The following is a 10,696-nucleotide window of genomic DNA, read 5'->3' on the forward strand; positions in this document are numbered from 1 at the left end:
TGACAAAATAAGGAGAAAGTACAGGCAAAGATTAAAAGAAAATGGCATATAAAATATGCATGAAAATGCCTAAGCAATAAAGGCAATTTTTCTTAAGAATTAGGTGTCAATCTTAGCAAACTTGAGCTGGAATTTCAGGTTCCTTACATAATAAGTCTTTGTCTCACTGCAAACTTTTTGAAGAATTTGTTCATTTTACTTGGAGTGAGTTTCATAGGGCTTTGTCTCTCAGTGTAAGGATAGACCAACAGAACTGATCCAGATGTGCAGGCAGTAAAGTGAAAACTCCTTAATGCTAAGAGTCAGAGGCAAAAGACAGTGAAGACAAGTTATCCTTGAAATGTTGTAATAATGAAAATCTTCACCACAAATTTGCAAAATGTCACAATGCCAGGGATGTCTCAGTTGAAAGACTTGTGAGCATCTGGTCATACATTCAGATACTCAGTAAAAGTCCTAGAAGGTAGGTAGCATAGATACCTTTGTTCATGATCTTGACATGGGAATGACTACTTAAACTAGATAAAGAAGAATGCAAATATATATACAATAACAACACACATGTTTTTAATGTAAGTAAACTTAATAGCAGGATCAGAAATTGCTGTCAGCTAAGTCAAATAGTGGCAGATTTTGAATATATACAATAATGTTGTGGAATATTATTTTAAGATCTGTTACATTTGTTTATGCTGTGGAACATTTGTTTAATGATGAAAAGATGTGTTACATTGCTTTATGTTGCTTGTGTTTAATTCTGTGAAGCTGTGTTACTTTGCTTGTCAAAAACACCTGATTTGTCTAATAAAAAGCTGAATGGCCAATAGCAAGGCAAGAGAAAGGACAGGCTGGGCTGGCAGGCAGAGAGAATAAACAGGAGAAATTTGGGAAAAGAAGACTGAGAAGCAAGAAAAAAAAGTGGCCAGCCACACAGCCACACAGCCAGAAATCGAATAAGAAGGAAAGAAAAGATATACAGAAACAGAGAAAGGTAAAAGCCCAGAGGCAGATGGTAGGCAGAATAATTAAGTTAAGAAAAGCTGGCTAGAAATAAGCCAAGCTAAGTCTAGGCATTCATAGGAAAGAATTAGTTTCCATGAGTATTTATTTGGGAGCTGGGTGGAACTTCCCCTCTCCACAGAGTAAAGAGTCAAAAGAGGAGGGAGAAAAAAACAACACCTACACAATAATATTATCAAGCAAGCTGAGTGCTAGCAATTTATAAAGAGTTGTCACAAATAAAGAAGAAGTACAGACAACCTAACAGAAAAACATGATTATATGTTTTACATTAAAAGGATACTCAAGTGACAGTTAAGAGGAGGTCAGTTTGCACTGATGGGGTTGCACATGTTACACTTACAGAGGAGCTGTGTAGATTGAGCACTTAAGAGCTCATACTACTCTTCCAGAGGACCCAAATTCAGGTTGCAGCACCCACACTGGGTGGCTCACAGGTACCTGTAACCTCAGCTTCCGGGGATCTATGCTACTGGCCTATTCAGGCAGCTGACACTTGCATATACCTCCCTATACACACATATAACTGAAAATAACTAAAATTAAAATTTTATAAAATGGTATGAGTATGACTAGAAATATCATTTTTCAATATATTGCATTATATTTTATGGAGATTAATGAAGTATCAGGGTGACTCTACCCAAATAAGCAAGCAAGAATTAGTAGGCAATCCTCAATTATGTTATATTCAACTTGGAATACTTTTGATATTGCAGTACTCTTTTTGAATACATGTATCCACAAGTTGGCACAAGAATTTTTAAATAAACTATCATTAGCAAGAGCTGAGAATCATACAGATCAGTGTATGATGTCATTCACTACCAATAAAAAGATTCCTTGCTATAAATTCTAAAAATCAGTTGATAAGGTTTAGTAAAATTTAAATATACAAACTTTTATTTAACAAGTCCACTGCCTGCACATATATCTCAGAGAAATTTTGTATGTTTGCATACTTACTGAAATAAATATATAATAAATATATGTACACATGAAAATGTTATCAATAATTCACACATTCTTTAAAGAAAAGGGGGAGGAATATACATGTGTCTGGTTAATCTTAATCTCACAGGCTGTAACATGTTATAGTAAAAACAACTCATCATGTAATAATTATTTCTAAATGAGGAATAAGATCTAAAGTAAACTCAATGTATTATAAAATATTATAGTAGAATTTTCCTTTTCTTAATTCAAGCCAAGTAAAGGTAACTATATTTTTACATGGCAAAATTATAAAGCAAATCTATTTGTATATGTCAGTATAAAGTGATTGTTTGCATGTATGAGACCTGCAATATAAGTGTAGAATTCTAATATATATATAATTATATTACATTGTATTATATTATATATACACACAATTATGTAAAATAAAAACAAATTAGAACATTAATCTGGAGATTGAGGCAGAGGAGGAAGAAGAGATAGGTAAAACTGATCTGAAACTGCATTTATTGACTGGCTTGTAATATACACATATATAAGTTTATAATTAATTATTACTGATTATTAATTTATATGCCTTTTCTGTGTGATTTTGAAACATTTTCCTGAAATTAAAATTCTGAAAATGAAAATTAAAAGGTGAAGTTGAATAAAAATGGTAATGAATGGTGCATGTACAATACTGATATATTTACTAAAAATAATAAATAATGACAAAGCATTTAGACTGACATCTTCTAAAAGGTCTCCAGGTTCCATTAGTGTGCATACAAAGTTGAAACTGTATGGCAGGGGCAGGATTTTTGTCCCTAATATATGAACTCCATGGCCTGTGAAGGCCCTTCAGAACAAGATTTAAGACATGTATTCAGCAGACTTAATGAAGAACCAGATTTCAAAAATAACACATTAATCCATTAAGAGATGCAGGCACTAAATTATCCTGCATTTACTATCACCTTCAAGTAATTTTGATAAGTAATTAATCACATTTCCACACATTTAAATGTTTAATCAATGAAAGTATGACATTTAACATGGTTATCCAACCTCTGTCCAGATGAACTTTGCCTTACATGAGTGAATATTTCCTTCTTGCATCTATTGTACCATCCTCAGAGATATAAAGACATGTGTTGCATTTGTTGGCATTCACAGAATAAGTATGTACAATGACCTTCACCTTGCTATTCTCATTGAACAGCTAAGACTTTCTGAACAGAACACTGCTAGTACAGGCAATAAGATCAAAAATTAATAAATAGTACCTCATGAAATTGTAATTTCTCTGCATAAAAAAGGACACTTTCATTCACGAAAAGCAGCAGTCAACAGGTTGGTGGTCAATGGAACTGATTTGAAGTCCCTGTCCTAAATCCACACACCTATGGATACCTGATTTTATAAAATACCAAAAATACACACTGGTAAAAAGACAACATTTTCTGAAAATGGCACTGCTCAAACTGCAAAGGTGCATGTAGAAGAATCCAAACAGATCCATACTCATCACTCTGCACAAAACTAAACTCTAAAGGATCAAAGACTTCAACATAAGGCCAAATACACTGAACCTGATAGATGAAGAAGTGGAACATAGCCCTAAAATCATTGGAATAGGAAAGACATGCTGAACAGAGCACTGTTAGCACAGTCCCTGAGATCAACAATTAATAAATGGGACTTCATGAAATTGAAAAGCTTCTATGTCACAAAGGACATCATCATTCACACAAAGTGGCAATCTACAAGAAGGAGAAAAGATTTTTACCAGCTACATATCCTAGAGAGGTTTAATATCCTGATATATATATATATAAACTCAGAACACTAGATACCAGTGAAACAAATAACCCACTTAAAAAATAGGGTACGGATCTAAACAAAGAATTCTCAAAAGAGGAAACTCAAATAGCTGAGAAACACTTAAAGAATTGTTCAATATCCTTAGTCATTAAGGAAATGCAAATGAAAACTATTCTGAGATATTATCCTAACCCAGGGAGAATGGGTAAGATCAATTTAAAAAAAAAACTGACAGCTTATTCTGGAGAGGATGTGGAATAAGGGGAACACTCATCTGTTGCTAGTGGGAGTGTAAACCTGTACAGCCACTATAGAAATCAGTGTGGCAATTCCAAAGGAAGATAGAAATTGAAACTTTCTCAAACATGTTCATTGTTGCTCCATTCATAATAACCAGAAATTAAAAACAACCTAGATGTCCCTCAACAGAAGACTGTTGGATAAAGAAAGTAATGTGATATAGCCACCCAGTGGAGTATTATTCAGCCTCTAAAATGAATTTACAGGTAAATGGATAAAGCTAGGAAAAAAAAAAAAAAAACATCCTGAGTGAGATATCCCAGACCCAGAAAGACAAACATGGTATGTATTCACATATATGTGGATATTAGCTGTTAAGTAAATGATAGCTAATTCATAGGCCCACAGTGGTTAGGTATACATTAAGGGACTGGGTGAACAGATAGATCTCATTAGAAAAGGTAAATACAATATATAGCTATGGATGGATGGGAGCATCTAGAATGGGAAGGTCAAGTGGAGAGGAAGAGGAGGTAGAGAGGAACAAGGGAGGGAATACTGGCAACACAGCTAAATCTAAAGGTCTTTGGAGGGATAGTATGGGAACCTAAAACAGTAGAAACCACCTAAAATATATACATATAAGAAGCTGATCTAAATGAAACTGTCAATAGGGGGGAAGCAGAATTCACTTGACATCTCTTGTCACCAAATAAAACACCAGTATCAGTATAGAGTTCTTTCTAATTGAGTTGGTGGCCAAATGGTTGCCAAGATTATATAGGTTGTGCTCCACAAAGTGACTTGATTGCTGAAGACAACAGCTATATAATTCTGTGAACATGGGGAAGTCAAGATGGTGTCTACATAGTGACTTCTTGCTACTACCTTTGGTACAGGAAGCTACTCTGCACACTACCAAAAGAAAAATGTAAACACAAGCCAACCACAAACTCTTTGATCTACAATGGAGTCCTGTCTGCATGCATGATATCCTAGCATAATGGTGGCCCAGAGATTGTTTTCTTAACCAACTAATATCTGATTTGACTTAAGACCTACTCCATAAGATGGAATCCATACCATACACTGCCTAGATGAATAAGAAACTGAGACTATACCACTGTGGGACCTAAGCTAAAACAAAAAACTACTGTTCTAAGCAACTAAACAAAAACCAGACAAACAAACAAACAAACAAACAAAAAGTAGCAATAAAATGATTTCTGATACCATTGTGCTATTCTTACACATAAGTACCTTGCTCAGCCATCATAGAGAAACTTCCTCCTGCAGAAGATGGGAACAAATACAGTAACCCACAGCCAGCCTTTATGCAGAGAATGAGACAACTTGGAACACTCAGCTCTAAAGAGATGTCTCCATAAAGTCACTCCTCTCAGGGAACAAGAAACAAGAAGCAGAAAAAAATCTAATTGCCAGAGGGAATGGAGGTCATCAAGAAAATCGACATAATCAAAGTTCTTGTGAACTCAGAGACAGAGGCATCATGCACAGAGCCTACATGGATCTAGACTAGTTGGAATCCTAGAGCTGAAAAGAGAAGTGCACATATGTCTCTTTCCCTAACCAAGAAACAATCTCCAGTTAATAACCACTTGCAAATGAAAACGTAGTTCCCTTGAAGGGAGTCTCACTGGTGAAATAAATGACTCTTAAGGGGAAGCTGCATGACCATCAGTAGATGACCAACAGAAAGTGAACTGAATGGCATCTTTGGAGGTTCCTTGCCTCATAATGTAATGGCATATATATATAAATTTATTTTAAATATATTTATTTTAGTTTTTTTCATATGGATATTTGTGTTTTAATTTTACATATCAGCCATGGGTTCCCCAGTCCTCCCCCCTCCTGCCCCCACCCCCACCTTCCCCCCAGCCCCTCCCCTCCATTCCCATCTCCTTCAGGGCAAAGACTCCCCTGGGAATTCAGCTCAACCTGGTAGATTCAGTACAAGCAGGTCCAGTCCCCTCCTTTGAGGCAGAGCAAAGTGTCCCCACATAAGCCCCAGGTTCCAAACAGCCAGCTCATGCACTAAGGACAGGTCCGGGTTTCACTGCCTGGGTGCCTCCCAAACAGTTCAAGCTAATCAACTGTCTCACTTATCCAGAGGGCCTGATCCAGTTGGGGGCTCCACAGCTTTTGGTTTATAATTTATGTGTTTCCATTAGTTTAGCTATTTGTCCCTGTGCTTTTTCCAATCTTGGTCTCAACAATTCACATACTTACAATCTCTCCTCTTTCTCAACAATTGGACTCCTGGAGCTCCACCTGGGGCCTGGCCGAGGACCTCTACATCCACTTCCATTAATTTTAATTTGTATATATTCTTTCTTCTTACTCTACAGGTAAGTTATTTGAGTATATTTTATGACTTACATTTTAGAGTTTTTATGGGATTCCTGAGTGTGTAAAAAAGTGGATTTCTTTCTTGTGCCTTTTCTTGGACCTTTTTCCTTCTGCTTGTTGGTTTTGTTCTATTTTGATGTGTTAGTTTTTCTTTTCTTTTATTATTTTATTATTCCTTAGAAACACTTGTTTGTTTTCTAATGAAAGACAACAAATAAGTGAATCTAGACAGGTGGGGAGACACTTGGATGAGCAGAGGGAGGGGATACTGTAATCAAAATATACTATGTGAGAAAAAAATCTATTTTCAATAAAAGAAAAAAATAACCACTGTAAGTTCATCTTCCTCATGGCTCTTACAGACCACAATATGTTCTTTTCTCTTTGTTGTAGATTCTCAAGCATATGGATGGTGAGAATTTTAGAGAATCACGTGACTGAAAACTAAAGAGAGATCTAGAGAGATGGCTCAGTAGTTAGGGGGCAGCATGCTCTCACAGATCACCCAAATTTGCTTTCCAACACTCATGTCAGTTGGCTCACAACTGCTAGTAACTCAGCAGCCAAGTAACAGAACACCTTTCCAGGCATTCGCACAAATGTGCACATAGCCCCACATAGGCACACCCTTATGCATAATTAAAAATAATGAAGTAAAATCTGTTTGAAAGAAACTTACATAAACATACAGAATTGACATATAATGGTAAAACATTATTTTTAATTCATTGCCAAAAGTTGATCAAAATAATGCATTAAACAGAAGATACATTTCAAAACAAATGTAAGTAATGAAAATAAAGATTAAAATATCATTTTTTCTTAAAGGTGATAATTTAGAAGAATTAATACTGTAAGAATTACAATTTTATAATGAATTGCTAGAGAAGCCAGTGAACTACTTTAACAGATAATGGTGATATTTGTGTATATTGTCAGTCTTTTATGGCTCAACTGTGTAGAAATAATAGACAAGAAAAATAGTCTAAAAATCATGACAGGGAATAAACAATTCACATGAAAAGAAGCAATACTTAATATATACATTTTTATTCCATCAGGGTTGCAATTGTGAAACATATTATGTTGAATTCCAAATCCTGTTGGAATTTTGTGAGAACTAAGAAGCAAAAACTATGCACTGAGGGAGTAAAAAGCCATAAAAGGGAATGAGAATGGGACAAGCAGAAGTCTGAATAAATTCTCAGAGCCACCAATAAATGAAATTATGATTGTCTGGAATATTTTGGGCCCCAAAGTTCAAGAGTGGTGTCCAAACACATTATTGTAGTTGGAGTTTTCCTGCCTGGCCCATAGTCAGGACAAATCTCTAGCACCCACCAGGCCCATAGATGCTCAGAACCAACCAAGTAAACACACAGAAACTTACATTGTTTACAAACTGTATGGCCGTGGCAGGCTTCTTGTTATCTACTTCTTCTATCTTAAATTAACCCATTTCTATTAATATATACTTTGCCATTTGGCTTGTGGCTTACCAGTACCCTACATCTTGTCATGGCAGCGGCTGGCGGTGTCTTTTTTCACCCAGCCTTTCACCTCCCAGAATTCTCTTCTCTCTTGTCCTACCTATACTTCCTGCCTGGCCACTGGCCAATCAGAACTTTATTTACACAGAGCGATATCCACAGCACATTATGTCCTCTATGTGTCTCACTGGGACCTCACAACAGAGACTAGGAACAGGGAAGAGACATTAAAGACCCTCCTATTGACTCAAATTATTACAGACCTTACTCTCCTATGAAATACCATGGTTCACTTATGTGACTGAAAGCAATCCACCCTGTTCTTCCCAGACTTGAAGGCCCCCTGTTTATGTAGAAAAAGGATAAGAAAATTCATGGGAGGGCAGAGTTCCCACCACCTCACAGTCTAGGAGAACTTCATGCATAAATGAGCAAATACCACTGAAAGAAAGCAAAGGTCTTCCTGCAAATAGTGCTTGCACAGTCACATCAGATCTGCACCAGCTAGAAGGTAACAAGACTAATTTGTGAAGGTGATTGCCCAGCAAGAGTTATCAGTTTTATTTATCTGGGGAAGCTATGCAAACATAGTGAGGATGCCACAGCTTGTTTATTGTTTAACCACATGAACAAATGATTAAGACCAATGCTGTAACAAAAGCAGTAAGGAAAGCTCAATGCTAGGGCCAAGGTGTTCAATGAGACCCCTCTCACCAGACTCACAGCAAAGCTGAAGCACAACATGCATCACCAAGGCAAGGAAGGGGAGGGAAGAACACCTCTGGAACGTAGATATGGAATGCCTGCCACTCCCTGAGTCTGGAGCAGAGATTCTTTGATAAACACCCTAATTCTTGCAGACTCCCTTGAGCAAACAAGGGTGATGGACTGGAGGCAGCTTGCTTCATTTTATTTAATGATTTTGAGATATATCAATGAATCTAGATTTACATACATGAATAATGTCCCATTATTTGAATAGGAAAGAGAAGTTATGTATTCAGTTCTTGCAAAACATTTTGGTGAGAGCACCAAATGGATGGATCTAGAAAAAAATTCATCTTGAGTGAGGTAACCCAGACTCAGAAAGACAAACATGGTATGTACTCACTCACAGTAGGATACTAGATGTAAAACAAAGATGACTAGACTGCTACACAACTCCAGGAAGGCTACCTAGAAAACGGGACCCTAGGAAAGACACAAGGATCGCCCAATGACAGAGACATGGATGAGATCTACATGAACAACCTGGACAACAATGGGAGTAATGAAGGGCAAGATTCTACGGGAAAGAGAGCAAAACATTTTGGTGTTTCTTATTTTCCTCATCATAAATCATTTGCACTCTGGGTTCGATGTAGATACAGATTTGTGGTAGTTGTATGAATGGTTGTATCTCTGTGAGAATGTGCTACCATTTTTTAAATGTAACTGTACCACTCTGGATTTCTATCAACAATATATTAATAGTACAGGTGTCCTGTGTCTTAGTTTGTAATTGATAGCATCAGTCCTGTGAAGTTTTCTGAGCTGATCTCTGTGATGAACACTCTAAATCTCATTTTATATTGGCATAATTTACATGACTTTCACTTATTGCTACAAAAATCTTTGCACTGCCTATAGTGCAAACCAAGATTCCCTCTTCAATGTCACCACAGCCTCACACCAGCTTCATCTGAATCACCAGAGGAACTGTGTATGTGACTTCCATGTATGTGAGCCCTTTGTCTCAGACAGTTTATCACAACAGTGACAAATAAGAAATATTCCCAAATTGCATCACAGAATTCACAACTTTAACAGGATGCCAACTGTCAAAGACACATTTAGTCAACTGAAAGATCACTAAGTTTGATTTCTTTTGCTATAATTTAGTTACTAGAAATGTCCAAATGAGATCATCTTAAGTTTTCTCTCCTAGGGAAATATTGAAACAAAGGCAATGCTGTATTTTTGTAACTACTATCTATGAAAGCACCTTCTTGGGATTTGTGACATTGTGTTACCAGAGTCTGGTCAACACTATATGTGGCTACCAGTACTTCATTAGACCCTGAACTATAACTGTAACTCTTTTGTGGCAACATTCATAGCCATATCTGCCTCAGACAACCAGAGTAATTAAGTCCTAACACAGATCTAAAGCTGATTCAATATTTACTCAAGATGGCTCTGAAAGAAGGTAAACAACCAGGTATAATTAATTGAAATGTAAAATTTGTAATTTGGAAGTCTATACAGAGTTAAAATTTGGGAAAGTCTGAAGTAGAAGCTCATATGCAGTAAGCATATGAAGTTATGTATTCTGGAATGCCTAACTACATAATGGTAAAAATAAACAATGATGTAGTTTAAGAGAGTTGGACAGGGGTGGGGGAATCATTCATTCTCTAGAATGCAAGCCTAGTGTGCACAAATTTCTCGGTTTGATCCCCAGCACAACACAATTGGGTGTAGTACAGAATTATGATCCTTCTGTAGGAGGATCAAAGTTCAATCTTCACTGCACAAAGACTAAAAAGACAGCCTGGGCTACAAATGACCCTACCTCAAAGAGGGGTGGGCATTATCAAGTTTAAAAAAAAATAAACAAAGAAATCTACTTACTCAGTGTTAGAATCAACAAACCTTTCTGTATTTCAAAATGAGTGTTTGAATCATGGAAATCAAGCCACTTCTTCCCAGAATGCTGATCTGTAGATCCATATATGAAAGAATGGTATGCATTTGAAGTGCAAAAAGAACATGGATGGAAGGCATTCAGACTTGGGTTTTGTATGAGATTAGAATACACAGAGACATTA

This window comes from Onychomys torridus, chromosome 3 (assembly GCF_903995425.1).
Source record: "Onychomys torridus chromosome 3, mOncTor1.1, whole genome shotgun sequence".
Taxonomy (NCBI): Eukaryota; Metazoa; Chordata; class Mammalia; order Rodentia; family Cricetidae; genus Onychomys; species Onychomys torridus.